General features: G+C 43.2%; 1 protein-coding gene across 13 annotated transcripts in view; it reads left to right on the top strand.

The window, feature by feature from the left end:
- The window catches only part of klhl29 (kelch like family member 29), a 271,614-nt gene that overhangs the window by 66,857 nt on the left and 187,177 nt on the right, over nt 1–17,580 (top strand). For 5 of the 13 annotated variants that reach the window (XM_082506529.1, XM_082506539.1, XM_082506535.1 and 2 more), the window contains one exon: nt 9,968–10,070. The exons of the other annotated variants lie outside the window; for them this stretch is intronic. The gene's annotated coding sequence lies outside the window, so the exon portion shown is untranslated. The remainder of the gene's footprint in view (nt 1–9,967; nt 10,071–17,580) is intronic. 13 annotated transcript variants of the gene reach the window in all.

Genomic DNA, 17,580 nt, shown 5'->3' with positions numbered 1-17,580 from the left:
TGTGCATGCCAGGTTGCTTAGCAACACGTTTTGATATGAACACTGCTATAAAAGGAGCCTGAGCTAGCTAGATGTGACGGGTCGATGAATATATAGGCGGCTGTCGTTAGATAAAAGATGATTAATTACTGCAGGGCTGAACGGGCCACGGATGGGATGTCGAGTCGGGGCAGAGCGGGGGAGTGTGTGAACCCAGCAAACATGGTTGAACTCCGGCGTCATCTCCCTGGTCAAAACTGAGCACAGTACAGTCGCAGAACTGAACCGTGGGTGGACAGATTTTTATTGTTGTTCATTTTGTTTCATTATAATCATTATGGAGGAAGTAGAGAGTAATTCTTGATCACAAGCTTTTGCTTGCTAGAAGGTTTAATAATAGCATCTAGGTGGTGTTGAAACCCAAACCAATGTTGTAGTAACATCCACAACGTCGGTCCAGCTAAGAGAGACCAGGGCAGTTTGCAGGATGTGTGAAGCTCTGTGAGAATTGTAGCTTAACTCGGCTGAGAGTCCAGAGTGTGGAGAACTAATGAGAGCAAAAAAGAGAGAAATCCAGAGCAGAAAGCCGAACTGGGCCGGCTTCAGACCTGACGAGCAGAGCTGTCTGTGCCAAATTGAGAGGCTAACAAGTTGAGTATGGAAGAGAGCAAATTAAAATTAGATTTTTAGGAAACATCATTTTTGCTTTTGTCTAGGACACGTTAAAACATTGACCAACCAAAGGTAATCAAAAGTTTGTGCAAAAAGTAATAGTGTGCCAACCTGGCTGATATTAGTTACATTGTGGCTAGCTGTATTTTACGCTCCTCTGTGACAGAACTGAACTCTTATACACACACACACACACACACACACACACACACACACACACACACACACACACACCATGGATTTTTTTAAACTGAGATGAGTACCGTCCTTTGTGAGCTGTTACAGGAGGAAAAAAAAAAAGTGTGACAGAAAACCAAACATCAAGAACACATCGCTGAAGCCTTTCCAGTCTACAGTCGGGTCTCATTTGGCTTCCACAGTGGAGCACTGCAAAGGGTAGCGCTCTCTCTCTCGCGCGCACACACACACACACACACACACACACACACACACACTCTTATCACCCGATAAAACCTCAAAGGGTTCTTCCACTTTCATATGCTTTGCTTGGTGACCTTCACAGCTTACATACACCCACTCAGAGAAGAATATGTAGCAACACGCGTGCTCACAAAAAAGACAAGATAGATAGCCTTTCCAAAAAACACATAAGAAGAGCCCATCTCCCATCTGCGTGACGTGTCAAACCGCTCAGTGACCGTGATGCGACCTTACTCAAAGCAGACAAACCAGCCGGCTCGAAGTGAGGTAAACGCGCGCGCGCCCGTGTGGCGTGCGCAGAGACTCTCATGTAAGCGCAGACAAACCGGTCCCGTAACCGAGTAGCAGCCTTGCACTCTGCCTGACCCCTTGCAGCGATGAGCATTACATGACCAGTGATGCTGAAGCAGCCCAGCTCAGCCTAGCATGGCACGGCATAGCTCAGCACAGGGACCCATGACTATTTAATGACCGTTTCCAGGGCACAGGCCTGGAAACATGCTTCCTCCTACTTCACTGTGTGCTTTTCTTCAGCCACAGAGAATCAAACCGTACCCCAGAGTATTAACATGGATGGAGGCTGACAGGCAGCATGGGAGACTCGGCACTTCACTGCTGGAGTATGATACAAGAAAAGAGAAAAAGGAGGCCACATGAGACTCTGATTTCTTGCATTGCCCTGCGACGATTCGGATTATTTTCAGTTTCCAGCTGAAGCTGAAACAACACCGGCTGCCGGTGACCCCACCACCGCCCCCGCCTCATCCATTTTTAATGGGATGTAACAGCAAAAGATCAATTTTTAAAAAGGAATTGTTCATTGCTAGCAGCATTTCTATTAATGAAGGAGTCTTCAGCAGGGCACGTTGTTGTTGTTGTAATCACAGACATTGAACAGTAACATGAGAAATCGTGGAAATCTGCATGTTAGCATATTTATGTTTTACTTCAGATGTGCTGTAAATCGCGGGTCACTGCTTTCCTGTGAAAATCACATTGTTCTTAATATTAAGTTGCAGGACATTAACAGAAAACACAAATTGCAGTAAGCTTGCTGCGCTTCACTGTCGAGGAGCAATTTCCTGTTAGTGCAATCTGCTATTTTCAGACAACATCCTTAATATGCTCGCTATAGCCTGTAAAAAGCCGTGACCTGCTATTGACGGCGCGGCGTAGAAAGTAAACGGCACTCACAGCTGATCCGGCGGCGGTTCAGGGGTTTCATAATTCAGACCGTCTCAACCGACTCAGGAAAAGTTGGCTCGCAGTGTTTTCCCGTGGCCCTTTCTGTTTCTGTCTTCAAGTGGCCTCCTGTGTGGGCGACTGCACAATTATCTTCCTCTGCCGCAACCTTATTAAAGGTGACTAAGGAAGCTGGGGTGAAGGAGGACGAGTGAAAAGGTTAATAACGACGGGTGAAAGAATGACGGGTATTCTTGTTTTTCTTGTATAGAAAATATGCTGCCGGTGACTTTGTGCGTTTGATGTTTGTTTTTGATTGGCTGGGACTTGTGTTTTAGTTTGACTTTAAAATGACTTCGAGCCCGATCCTTTCAGCACTGTGATCATATCCCTTTATTTGCAATCAACTTCTTACACGAGCACGCCTGAAGTAAAATGATTTTTATGATCACTCGAGCCGTTTCCTCAAGCAAATTAGCTCCTATTCAATGCAGCGGCGAAGGGTGAAAGCTGAGTTTGAAAAGTAACGCTCACCGTGGTGAAAGCACAGTTTAAAGGGAATATTGATCATCATTTCATATCATCCTGTATGAATAAATGTGCAGAAAGACAAAAAAAACCCCAGCATGTTGCATCAAAGCAACAGACGGTTTATGCAGAACTTCTAAACAAACATTCTGATATCACCTCAGCGTATGTAATGCTTATTTTTCTTCCTGTAATAGACCCTGTGCACGAGAAAATGCTAACTTCCTGGTTTGAGACCGGATGTGGGGTTGTACATTTCCGGTAGCTTTACTTTGCGGTCAATCGCTACTGCGAAGATATCCTCCAAAATCATGTCCAAAACTCTAAAACGGAAAGATCGCGTTAAGTTACAAAGAGGAGAAGGTGGGAACACTCACCGCTGTTGTTTCATAAAAAATCTAATGATCAATTTTGACGTTTAAAGAGTTTAGATCGATCAGTTGTTTACATCACTCAACACAAGCAGAACTGCATCACTGCAGCAGAAGACACATCGTCCACATTCAGAAGCATCTCTGTATAGTGACTGGTCTCATGATTCAAACAGGCAAATGTTCAGCATTCAAACTACAGGTGAAGAATAGTCAAACCAGATGTTTCCCGTTATGTCGATATCAGCTAGTCAAGTACAAAAAATGAATGATTGCTGGTAAGGGTTTCTATACATTAGTATTTACGAAGGGTATGTTGTGACTTACCTTCAAAATTACAGCGGTCCCTCGCTAATAACGCGGTTCACCTTTCACCTCGCTGTTTCGCAGATTTTTTTAGTGCAAGTTTCCACGTTTTTTTTTACGTCACATTGTGTCCTGCGTCCTGATCGCTGCAGACGATCTCCTCCGTGACGTCTCTCCTGTACAGTACAGAATCGCTGCATCGATCGCTAGCAGTGTGACTCTGAAGTGCAGTGCTGTATGTCCACGATGTCCACGAAACGTTTTGCACCGTCAAAAAATAAAATTGGCTACTTGATTTCACCTATCGCTGGTTGTTTTTAGAACATGACACCCGCGATAAACGAGGGACAGCTGAGAAATATAACATTTGAATCCCTTTTCTCTTTTGCTCTGAGGCGCGGGGAAAAAATATCGACAAGTCGATGAACATCATTTACAGATATATTGGGTAAATGCCCAAGACATCTATAGAAATGTAAATCGCCGCTTGATTCATTCATTTGCTTAACTTGTTTTGGACCGTAAACAAGGCGCGACTAGGACACCGGAAACAAAGCTCCCCACAGGAGTTTCTGCACCGGAAGTAGCATATGCTAACGTGCACATAGTCTATCTGTGCCGTTTGTCTGTCTGTTTGTTAGCAGACTAGCATCCACTTTTTTCAAGTTATCATTTTCAAATTTTGTGGTTGTAGATACCAAAGAGCTCAAGCTGATTTAAATTTGGTGAAACTTGGGTTGAGGTCACAAGAACTTTATTTATTTAATCGATCGTCTTCAAACTTCACAACAGTACACTGGGCCTTGGGGGAAACGAGGACCTGGGTTGGCTAAGCAATTAACCCTGACCTTCATTGTTCGCATGCATAATCAAAATCACACACTGCATGAATGTATTTTAAAATCTGAAGTTTTCACAGTTTAAAGAAGCCGACGATTTTAGTCCGATCTGCTCGAAAAGGTAAACATAATAAAATACAAGATGCTATACTTTAAGGTCATGTGTCAAAGGTCAGGGTCACATGAATTAGTATAAAGCTTTAGTTTCCACTGGATCATCTCCAAACTTTAAATCAATATGTTAGTGAGTGAGAGATAAGCACTTTATTTGTTTGAGATCTTTAAAAAATATATATTTATTTGACTTTGACAATGACACAAAAAGATTAATACGTACTACACTAGATTCAATGTATCAACAATTCTGATATCAGCGTAAGACATGGGGTTTTTTGAGGGGGGGACATGAAGAACAGGAAAAAATTATGCAGTTTGCAACAGGAAGGAAATAAAGGACGCAAGTTTCACATAATGTTTATAATAATGTTTTAGATGAAATCAGAACAACATAAGAGTACTGTTGTCGGTTTCTATGGAGGCTGGATGTTTCTGGATTCAAAATGCAGAAGTATTCAGTACGTGCACGGACAGATCTGGAGTTAAAGATTCAAGAATGCCGATCTGTCACGATTTTCGGGTCGCGGGCTCGCACTGTGACTTTTTCCCTTTTGTGCGTGTCCCTCATCGTAGCCAATCGGCACAAAAACTGACAAGTCATTGTCTTCTCCTAAGCCACGGTAATTCATCAGCACTTGAGGCAGGCTTTGGCTGATTGCATTTTCGACAGAGTAATCTCCACTATGTCATAGAGAATTTGGCTTTTATGGCGGAGCGAAACTTTGATGCCAAATACAGGAGGACAGCGAAGGCGAATGTTGAGAGTTCGCCACGCTGGGTCTGATTACAAATTGAAAATCCCCGTGTGCATCTCCACCTATGCATGACTTGTGTACTTCACACTGTGTATGTGTGTGTGTGTGTGAGAGAGAGAGAGAAAGAGAGTCGGTGTTTGTACCTCTCGAGATGTGATGGAGCTTTTCCATCTGCTGCTCCCTCAGGCCTTATTTCTTTCATCTCCTGAGATATTCATAAACTGTAACAAAAATAATGGACGCTGAAAACCACCTTTCATCAGACTTTTTTTTTCTATTCCCTTCTCTCTCTCTCTTCTGTGTGCTACACAAAAATGCACTTTCTTTTTTTTTTCCATTTTCCATCTCTGCGGCCACAGAGCAGCAACAATAGTCGCCGTCCAGCTTCAGAGCCGTCACCATAACGGCTCTAATTAACACAGAAATCCCTTTGCGGCTCAACAAGAAAAATGGAAGCATTTCCCACTATTTTAGGGCTTTTTTTTTTTTTTTTTTGCTTATGCGTGTAAACTGTGGAGGAAACTAATAAGCAGGCAAAGCAATGCTAAGATGTGCAGCTTTTAAATGTCAGTATGTTGCACGAGTTCAACTTCAGCCTGGGAAAACGAGCGTTTCCTAGGAATGCACTCAAGAACCGGGCTATATAACTGGAAAAGGCTGATAGGGCTCGGTATCTAGAAGTAATGTCAATCCCTGGGTCCATGATAATACTTCACTGTCATTTAGAGAAATGACCATAAGAAGCTATTTAGAAGAAGAAAAAAAGGAAACAGCGAAATAGCCTGAGGATATCCAACCTGCGAGTGTAGCCTAACGGCCCCTGTGCGTTTTTCCAATCAGGGCCGGCCTGCCAAAGAATTATGCTCTTTGATTTCAGGCGTGGGGGCTTCAGATCTGAGGGGGGGGATATCATTAAATCACAACTAACTAACAGGATGCAAGAGTTTAAACTTGTACATCGCTCTCGCTTGTTAGTGTTTCATCCAGACTTGTGCTCCATGGTTGATTAAATCCAATATTGTCCATTAACTGTTCATACTGCAGTCATTTGGAAATGTAGAGACTCTTTATAAGAAGATTTCCAAACTAAAGGCCCGGTGGAACGCGAATATATTAGCACGTATTATTCTGCCTATTGTAAATCTCTCCTACTTATTGCTTCCTTGTGACAAGTAATAACGTGGAACAGTGTGTGTACTTTCATTTGGCTTCGGCGGTTCTGTGGATTTTTTAAAAGGAAACCCTTCTAATTTCCACTCGGCGAGCTTTAGCTTTCAGCGGCAGCCCCTGAGTTTTCGCTCAATGCCCGACACCCCGAACAATAAGAGACACTAAAGTGGCCTCCGCAGAGCTGTGTGTTGTGGGCTGCGTTAATCGATACTTTTAAATTTATATTTACTTCACTCCTGAGCTCAGTTTTGATTTCTTTCGCGGGCTGTAGTAAAAGCTTAACATTTACGGTAATAAATGGGGAAAGTGTGTCGCCGCAGTGCTCCCGCGCACCTCTCAGATGAATTCAGCAGTCATGTAGTCAAGACACTGCCTGCACTGCTGATTGAATTTCCTCATTATTGCATTATTGCCCTGAATGTGGCTCTTGGCTATGCAATGTGCTGTGTGAAATGTGCACTTTATTATACCAGCTAACCCCACTAACACCTCCGCTTCGTTCCAGTGGCTCCACCCCTCAGCCTGTTTAGACCTGTCTCAGGAGTTTGGGCGTAATTGGTTGAATAAATAATTGCGGCTTTAGTAGCTGATGTTTGCAACAATCGCAGTGAGAAACACGGCTCAATCACACACCTGATCTGTCTGTTGATTGGCCGTCTTCCTTGTGTCTCTTCCTTGTATTAAGCATCCTCGGGAGGGATTACCGTTGTATGTAACTCTTAGGTGAAGCCGAGGTGTGCATTCTAATTAAATGACGGGTTAGCACACTATTTGAGCATATTCACTATTTTGACTGACATCCTCAGTTCACACTGAGCTGACGAAGACAGAGTGACAACCGAGCTTACCACATGCTCTCACTACGCTTGGATGTTGAGATTCAGACTGATCATATATCATCTGTTAAGTGCGGTACTCTGGGAAAAAAGCTTTCAACTCATACTAGAAATGTAGTCACTCTTTCAGTTCAGTGTGTTTTAATTGGACCCCTATTCAGTTTTCAACAACCCCAAACATAAAGCCAGAGTAATAAAGGGCCATCTTCAACAAAAAGGAGTCATGCTTGTTGCTCTGCATGATGAATCAGTCTTTGATTGCATGAATTCACTGAAGAACTCCCACCAACCTACCTGCCACCTACCTTGAAACTCTGAATGCAAGTGTACATAAGAGAGCTGTCACACCGATGTGGCCAATGTTTGCCTTTTTATATACTTTGTATCAAGTTGGAGAATAAATACTGGTTGTGATATTTTCCTATTGGGCAGATGGTTATAATCATTGATGTGTTGTTCTGTCTGTACACACGGTGGCTCTAAAAGTTTAAATGAATATTTGATTTACATCCACCAAGTTCTTCAAGGTCGGCTTAACGATTTATTGGCCGGTAACTGACAAAGTCTTCGAATTTGAAAGCTTTGATTCTGGTGTGCAGTGTAAAGATTTCAAATATGTCAAATGTGACGTCTGAAATTTGACCCCGAAATGTGTTACATCTCTAAAGAAAAGAGAACAAGCTGCTTAGTTAGACATATGCTGCAATATAATAGATTTTAATAATAATTTAATAAACTCAAGCTATTCATGTCTGATTTTATTTGGCCTGCTACATAATGTTTAATGTACAAACTAGAATTTTATTCCCTTAAAAGTAAATACTAAAGTTAGCTTTAAAATAAATTTAAAATTGTGAGTTTTGACACATCACGTGTCAAATCATTTTTGCAAACATTTTGGATTATTTGAACCAAAAAAAAAAAAATCATAAATCAGAATGCAGCACATCTGCACCGGGAGGAAGCGGCGGTTACTAATTCTCTCCTGAGCTCCACAGAGTTCCCACCGGAGCGCCGCCTGCGCATTGCCAAAAGTGATCTTTGCCCCAAACAACTTCTGAGGGAAGAATGGCAGGGCCGGATGCAAATGAAGTGGGGTCGAGCCATTTAATACATGGTAATTAGACTCCACTGTGGCATTGAGGGTGACCTTTTCAGCCGTGGCCACGAGTTGTATCTCAACAGAATGAACCCTCTCTAGAAATAAGAACGGCATTAAGTGAAGTCCGGCGAAGTTGGGAAGGAAATTATTCATCTTGTCAAGCACACACAGTCTTCCTGCTTTATTTACTTTGTCCTACACACTCTTCATAATTGCATTCTGCTCTCGGGGAAAACGTAACCAGCTCAATCTCCCCCTTGTTTTTCGTGGCAGAGTTTGTTTGGCGCATATATTAATATATTTAACATTCACTCCTGATTGTACAGGCTCTCTCATCCACATGCACATTAGTCATTTTGGAGATAAAACCAATTTCAAAGCTGCTGATGTCGATGGATTTGCCTAACAGATAACTTTGATCAGTGGGAGGAAATGATACAATAAACAAAGTGCTGAATCTATTAATATTATTATTGTTATTTTATTTATTTATTTATTTCGCTGTTTTTTTATGATGCTTCGGTGTGATTGCTGCAGTTAGACAAGATAAGATAAGATAAGATAACTCTTTATTGTCATTGCACAGTCATACATAGTACAGTAGTACAATGAAATTGGAAAAACTGTCCTACGTCGGCACTACATATAACACAACACGACACGATATGACACATCACAACGTAACAAACAACACAACACAGTATATTAACTTAGTATAAAAAAGAAGAATAAGTGTATGTGTATTGCACACTGTTATTATTGCACATTAATTATTATTGCACCTTGTTATAAATATAAATATTATTGTTATCGTTTTAAACATTGTTACCTCCCCCTAAAAAGTCCAGGGAGGTATCCAGTCAGGTCAGCTATTTGCATTGATCAGGGCTGTTGCCCTGTTGTAAAAGCTGTCCTTGAGTCTATTTGTTCGGGACCTCAGCAGCCTGAACCTCCTGCCAAACAGCAGCAGCTTAAACACCCGGTGTCCTGGGTGTGTGCAGTCCCGTAGGATGCTGCGTGCCCTCTTGAGACAGCGAGTGCTGTACAGGTCCTTCAGGGAGGGAAGAGGATGTCCAATGATTTTTTGGGCCATGTTGATGACCCTCTGGAGTGCCTTTCTGTGTGCTGTGGTGCAGCTGGAGAACCACACACCGATGCAATATGTCAGCACACTTTCAATGGAGCAGCGGTAGAAGACGGTCAGCAGCTCCTTCTTCAGGTCCATTTTTCTGAGGATTCTCAGAAAGTGGAGAAAGTGGAGTTACCCCGTCAGGAGTGTGTTCACATTAAAATGTTTTATCCACGATTTGTAAAGTGTAATGGCCACTCTGTTAACCTCTTAGGAAAGATGGTAAACTGCTTCATCGCTCACCTGAGTGGACTGCGATGCCCCTGTTCTACCCCCCAGAGACTCATATAACAAAAAACAGGAGAGGAAATTAATGCAAAAGACATTTACTGAAAACCTGCAACGAACACAGACGTTCCAATCACAGTTGAGCAGCTGTAACTAGGTTTGGCTCATTCACCATAGTGGTGTAACGTACAAGGTGCTTTTAGGACTCTGCAGACCTGAAAGTGATCGCCTCAGTGAATCTACCTTAGAAACAGCTGATTGTAGCCATGCTGTCCATGACAGGAGCTTCTATTTTATCTGCCCCCTGTGTAGATCATTAAAGGACCTTTGTTATTGCGGCCTGTCCAGGGTGTGCCCCGCCTTGAGGCCTGTGGTGGCTGGGATAGGCCCTGACAGCGCTGCAACCCTGATAAGGGTAAGCGAATGGATGGATGGATGTTGTTATTAAATTTGGTGTTGTAATGAGCTCCTTTACCGTCACCAAAGTCACACCAAAACATGTGATTTGAATACAGTAACTCTTCGTAACACATTAATTCAACTCAATTTTATTTACATAGCGCCAAATCACAACAACAGTCACCTCAAGGTGCTTTGTATTGTAAGGTAATACAATAATAATATAATAATACATAAAGGGGAAAACCCCAACATTCATGTGACCCCCTATGAGCAAGTACTTTGGCGACAGTGGGAAGGAAAAACTCCCTTTTAACAGGAAGAAACTTCCAGCAGAACCAGGCTCAGGGAGGGGCGGGGCCATCTGCTGTGATTGGTTGGGGTGAGAGAAGGAAAACAGGATAGAAGGAAGAGAGCCAGAGATTAATAACAATTACAGCCAATACTGGCTTATGTGTGCTGTTATTGTTTGTTTCAACAATAAACTGTAATGCCATTTATGAATTTTTATTTAAAGTCTAATTTCAAGCTGCTGCGGTCGATTTAGTGAAATACATTAAACCTATTGTAAGTATGGAATTGTTTTGCTATGGTATAAATTAAAGTAAGCGCTTTGTATTGATGCCAAATGCAAGGTTGTCATAGTGAGGATTTTATATTAACCACCTATTCTAATCAAACAGGAACTAAGAAATGAAACAATCCTCTGTTGCAAGCTTGTTTTTAATATGGACTTGTTCCCTTCTACAAAAGAGGTGAGAAAAGTCTTTTTAGTGCTCTTTCATGATCTCCACTATGAGCTCTTTGTAAATTCTTCCAGCTTTGGAGCAGCTAGCGATACGTAGTGTGCAGTAGGGCTGGGCGATATGACCCAAAATTCATATCTCGATATTTTTTAGCTGGATGGCGATATAAGATATATATCTCAATATTTTTTTAAAGCCATAAAGTAAGAACAAAAAGAGTTCTTAGTCAAAGCTGTGTCCCAGATGTCACACAGGCACTTTTATTAACATACAGCACAGATGTACATGAAAAATTACTCAAAATTAAATTATGAGCATTCATTAAATAATAATGCTCCATAAATAAAAGAAAACAAGGTTGTTTTTGTGCTAAACAAAGAGCTCACAATTGTGCAGTCAAAATGTAAACTAAAAGACGCTGAGCGTAATAACAAAGACAGACAGATTTTACAGCTGCTCTGTTCCCAAGTTTTACTGTGTGACTGATAGCCTGGAGTTTGAAATCCGCTTCATAACCACGTCTCTTACAGGTGCCATTTATGGTCCTTATACACACACAATACGGTAATATTACGTTGATGCACAGTACGTATCACTCCGCGAAGCTCCTCGGTAGCCGTAATGCGCCGACAATCTATCAAGCGGTGCAGCTCCGTAGCTTACCAAAGTCGTACTCAAACATTTTTGACAGATTGCTGAGCGCCGTGTACCACATAAAATCGGTTCGCGGCCACCAAGCACAACCAGAATTCATACATAAGGCGCGCTATCAACTTTTGAGAGAATGAAAGGATTTTAGGGTTAGCGCGGTTAGCTCGTTAGCGCGGTTAGCTCGTTAGCATGTTTAGCTCGTTAGCACGTTGACGCCGTCCAGCCCCACGCATGGGGCGATGCGCAGTAACTCGTTAACGGAGATTTGCCGTGTCCGTCTTGTCGCTGCCTGCACGTGAAGCGATGGGGTAGGAGGGGGAGTTGTCTTCAGTGAAGGCGAGGCGGAGTAACGTTGCGTAGAGACAAAAGTGGACGAAAGAGAGGCAAACTTGCGGCTCCACAACTATAATTATAACGTAACATAGACTATATCGATATAAAGGATATTGTCACATCTTATATCTCGTATAAAAATATATCGATATGTTTTAAAAACTCGATATATCGCCCAGCTCTAGTGTGCAGGCCACGCTACATATTGCATGAAGCAGACACGAGGATCCCGTTTTTAACCTGGAGACGGGCCCAATTTTCCAGACCTCAGCCGAGTTCAAAGTCAGTGTCAATTGTGAGCCATTTAAAGTCCAGTCCTTCGACATCATAAAACCCTTGTATAGAATTTGAAATGAGAAAGAATTCAGCCATGACTTTAATACACGTTGGTACTGACCAAAGATGAAATAAAATGAAAATATCCTCTCACAGCGGATTTTTCTGTGCTGAGTATACAGTCCGGCGTTAGACTCCAGAATCCTTGTGTGGAGTAATTGCTGAGGCATACATCCACTTTTTTTTTTTTTTGTATTATCGATAAAGAGGAGCGAAGGCATGAAAGAGAAAATTAGTTCTGTAAAGGACACGAGAGAGAGGCTATCGGTAGAATGAGAGGAGTCGCTAGTGAGTGGGCTGGATTTACACAATGCCGAATACACACACCCACACAATATGCATGCGCGAGGTCCACAGCTGTGGCGCCTCATAATGGTTTGTTGAACACTCACTGTGAATCCAACCAGGGCCGACCTTCACTTAAATAAATAAATAAATATATATATATATATATATATATATATATATATACACACACACACACACACACACACACACACACACACACACACACAGTAGCTGCCGTAGCTTTAGACACAGTTCTGCGCTGCTATACGTACAGTATGTATTTTTGTGCATACCCTTATGCACGCGCTCATTCATCCTCTTTATCGTAATGTTGAAATACACAGGTTTCCAATACCGTGACATTGCTTCCACCTTTCTACTGTGTTTGTGTTCTTGTGTTGGTGTGTGGCGAGGTCAGTCAGAGTGCACAGAGAAAAGTGTGTCATTAGGGAGGAGGCGCTCTGGTCTCTCCTGACTGGTCTTTTCAGCCAAGTGTAACACCGGCACTGACAAATAACTGATGCAGAAGCTCTCTCCCGCGCTCTCTCTCGCTTTCTAGCTCATTGACAAACTTCTCTCTGCGCGCACACACACACACACACACACACACACAGAGTCACTTTGTCACAACCCGTCACACTTTTTCGTAGTGTTTCACACATACCGTAGCGTACGCGCGCACTTGGAGGCACTGGCAGCAAAAGCACGAGCGCACACACACGCACACATCAAATTGCAGCCCGAGTTCTGCAGTGTTTCGTAGACGCGCACGGCCGAGCGCAGAATTGCTTTGTCACATTAAGTCACACAGTCTCAGACTGTCTCTCACCCGTCTCGCACAGACAGAAAAGCTCACATGTAGATGACAGTCGGCAATATTCTTACGTAGACGCAAGCTAACGTGAACACATGCTGGTAACTCGGATGTATCGGTCAGAACAGTTTGGAAAACGATATCGCGTGTCAACAGAAAGCTCAAACAATTTACACGCAGCGCATGCTAAACACAAACAACTGCATCGGTGCCGGAGCGATCGATCGGGAGAAAGCGAGTCAACCAAAAACTGCAGGCTCTGTATACTGGGTCTTTAGTCTGGGGGTCGATTGGTCAATTCATCAGTCAATATGCTCTCGTCAGACCAAATTCTCATTTGCCAGACAATCACAGGTGTTACTCTCATAAAGAGAAAATCGCTACATCAGGATTAGTCCATTATTGTTTTGGCAAGAGAGGAACAGACCAGCTCGTTCGGTCTTACAGAAGCTGCTGGGTCTAAATAATTTAACCTGAACAGTTACTCGGCGACTTCCAATCGAAAACATCTGAAGTCACTGGTGCGATCACAGTTTTGCTCAAGCAGATTAGCAGAAATTGTGGTGTAAAGTTTCCAGCACGCGGTATAATCGCTTAAAAAAGATGTAGGCCGTGTGCAACGTATCAGAACTGGCATGTTTCAAGAAGTCTGGCCTAATGATGATTTCATGATGGCGGGCAGATCCAGCAAGGGTTTTGGAAGCACAAGCGTGTGCCAGCTGGAGCAGCTTAACCCGGACCAAGCTGCATGTGAAGCCTTATTTCTTCATCTCATCAGAATGCAAAAATTATACAGCAGAGGTCACTTGTGTTGGTCTTATACTGGTATTATCTTTGAGTATTTGAAAATGCAACATAAAAAAATATACATAATAGTTGAGGATAGCAAGTCAGCAAGAGAAAACTGAAGGGATAGAGAGGAGGATGTCTAACCTCACATGGCCCGCCTTCTTTTGCTCCAAAATGAGTCCTTTTTGGTCAAAACTGTGCCCCTTCCCCGCCGCCTGTAACGAAGCGCACAGGAGAATGCACTCCAGCGCTTACAGCGTTCACGTAGCAGTTGACGCACGACCGCTGTAGGTTTTGCTCAGCTGCGGTGAATGAGGCAGGCAGTGCAGCATAGTGGTACAAATCCAGTAAACACATTTGCAGCCAGGCAGGGAAGTTGTTTGAGCCGGCGAGGGCCGTCCCCAGCTGAGCCGGCTGACTGAGAGTTTTGGGCCATGGTTCTGACAGGAACAGACCCTAAGAGAGGAAAACATGGAGGGGATGTGCATTTTAAGGAGGATGCTGCAGTATTTATTTGTCTATGTACAAACAGAGTAAAGAAGAGAGAGAATATGACATTCTGTTATCTTTCTCCATCTTTTTTTCTTTTTTCTTGTGTGTGTGTGTAAGTGCGTTAGTATATAGTTTGCATGAAATTGAACTTTGTGCTTAAAACTTTTCTGCGAGCGGTCTAATGGTGTGTGATCTTTACGATTTTCCTCGGAACAGAATATATAATATATGGTAATGGTGTGTCTTGAGCAAGTGCTTTAACTCTCCTTGGCGCCTTTTAATGGGTAGCTTAAAAAGAGAGAATTGATTTCCTGGTTCATGCCGTAGAGAAGCTTCTGTGCACTGTTAAGAAAAAAAAAATCAGATTTTGTCGAACCATCTCGTCTTTTCGGGCTTACTTCTTGGAATACGTGAATGCTTTTGAAACGTATCGTTAATTTGCCTTTTTTGTAGATTTCGAGACGTTTGATGGGATGAACATGTGAGAGTTAACTCGAAGTTCACAAAGAACAAATGTAGTATATAGGTGTAGCCGTCCCCTGGGGCGCTGTTAGAGTTAAAACACCCTGGATTCTATTATTTTTTTTTCTTTTCTTTTTTTAATGGATTTCAAAAAAAGTAATGGAAGCTCGCTGCGATCTTTTATAACACCTTCAATTAAGCGACTGTTTCTTTTCATAATAAATAAAGCGATTCTAGCCACGACAAAGGCTAGCACTGAGTTCAGTCTCAACCCCCACAGACCTGCAGTGGTTCATATGTTGTAAATTTCCTCAGCGGGAGCAGCCTGACAGGTCGGCTTTGTGCTAATTCTTGTACACAATGGCTTCAGCTGCTTGTTCTCCGCCCAAATTGAAGACTTGAACTCTTTAAACTGAGAAAATCTTCAAAAAGTAAAGCGTTCCACTTAATCTTAAGTTTGCTTAACTTTTCCCGAGTTCCTTTAACCAGATAACAGAACTAACCTATCAGTCAAAGTGCACCTATTTTCCACTTTCAAGAAAGTCTGAACAGCAACTTTTGAACTTTGCAAAAAGAAAAAAAAAAGTGCTTTCTTCTCTCTCTTTTTTATTTTACAGTATGTAGCTCTGTGGGCGACTGCAGCGTTACATATTTCTCTCTCTCCATGTTAGCAGAGAGGGAGACAGCGGGTGAGAGAGAGCGAAAAGCATGAGAGACAATGAGAGGGAGAGTCTAGTTTCTCCCCCGCTCTTTAGAGTTTCCCTGGTGAGTTTGCTGGCGCAGAAACAGGAGGAGCAGCAGCAGTCGGAGGTATAGAGATTGCGATAAGCCCCTTCAGAAGCAGACAATAGACGGTATAATGCCGTTGGAATTAACGACTGGCGTCCCATCGTTTCTCATCTGATTAAGACCCAGTGACAATCTTCTTGCTACAGTCTCTAGTTGTCACCAGCTATGACTAATGAACTGTGATATCCTGCTCCTCTGTCTCTCTCTCCCTCTTTGCCCGTGTCTCACTCTCTTCACGCTCTATCGATTATTGAAATGCTCTCCTTTCCCTCCCATCCTCAACACGCCCTGGAAGCTTCTCTCTCTCCTCCCCTCTGCTCCTTTCACTTGCTCGGTCCGTGCTCTCCCTCCTCCCTGTGTGCTGTCCTCTATCTTGTACCATTCATTTGGCTAATTTGATATTTGGAGTTGATAGAGCTCTGAATAGAGGCCCCGTGTTTTCACATACATTTGTCTCCATCTTCCGATCTCTCTCACCCTCTTTCTCATTCCATCTCTCCCTTTTCCCTTCCACCTTCCTCTCTCTCTCTCTCTTCCTTTTTTTTCCGAGAGTAGCGATAATGATATCAGGCTCCAGCCCCTTCATCTGTATTAGCGGCATTTGCGGGTCTAAGAGAGACTAACAGCCTGCTAATTCTCTGCCTCTGATTCGTTAAACTGACAGACATTTGCATAATTTAGCTGCCCGCTTCCTCCTCCTTCAGAGGCTGCCTGCAGACGCTGGTGACATTGAATGGAATTGAAAGCTGTCAACATAACGACTTGTTTGATCAGATTTAGATATTTGTTTGGAGATCGGGGAAAAAGTCCAGTCGATTTCATAAACGCCAAATTTGGAACCTGCCGTTCCAGCGAATTAAATGTTTTATTTTGTCTCGTGACAAGTCAACCCAATTCTTTTTCACAGTTAAAAAAAATAAATAAATAAATTGTGTACCTCTCTGATTCGCCTCACCTTTAAGGTCTTACAGTATGCAGGCACGCCCACAGGAACACGCCCCCCTCCCTCCTCCTCTCTGTGATGCAGACAGATATGAGCTGTGGCATCTCGTTTTACCATTTTCTTTTGAGCTACCGTGTCTCAGAGCTCAACAGCACTTCCAGTGAATAATGTACACACTGTCACATGCACCAGCCACATGAGTCTGCAAAAGAAAGAAAAACCCCCGCACACAGAAAGGCTTCCACCGATTTACACACGATTCCCTCTGTGCGTTTCTCACACAGCGTGCATACAGGTGTTCCATTAACCTTGCAGGCTGCGTGTCTAGGTAGCCTCATTATGCTGCATGATTAGCTTTAAACTCGACTGTTTGCTTTGAGGACTCGCACGCACGCACGCACAACAGCACGCTTAGTCTTTCCACCCTCCCCGACCCCGATGTCGGAGGGCAGCCGCAATATATAGTCATGCTTTTCACCATAGATAAGTGACTGTGTGAGGGAATGAGAAGTTATGCGAATGCGTGCGGGAGACCCTCCTCCCTCCACCCCTGCCTCCATGCATTAATAAAGAGATGCGGTACCAGGTGCCCTCTGTGAAAGAGACAGCGAGGAAACCCAGTAGCAATGAAGCAGGAGGAGGAGGATTTTGTGTGTGTGTGTGTGTGTGTGTGTGTGTGTGTGTGTGTCGGTAATGTGGTTTGGCATTTTAGCGGCCTCCTTTTCCTAATGGTGCTTCGGTCTCGCTGGGATTATCCAGCACGCTGTGTCACGGTCGGTAAACTGCTCCGCGCCGGAGGGAAAGGGCGTGCTGAGAGGGTGGGGAGAGGGGGGACAGAGGTTTGGAAGGTGGAAGTGTCAGCAGAGAGCGGGAAATGTTCTCG

This window comes from Aulonocara stuartgranti, assembly GCF_965226115.1.
Source record: "Aulonocara stuartgranti genome assembly, chromosome: 15".
Lineage (NCBI taxonomy): Eukaryota > Metazoa > Chordata > Actinopteri > Cichliformes > Cichlidae > Aulonocara > Aulonocara stuartgranti.
The sequence above is the reverse complement of the archived record's forward strand: the minus strand, read 5'-3'. Positions and strand labels throughout refer to the sequence as shown.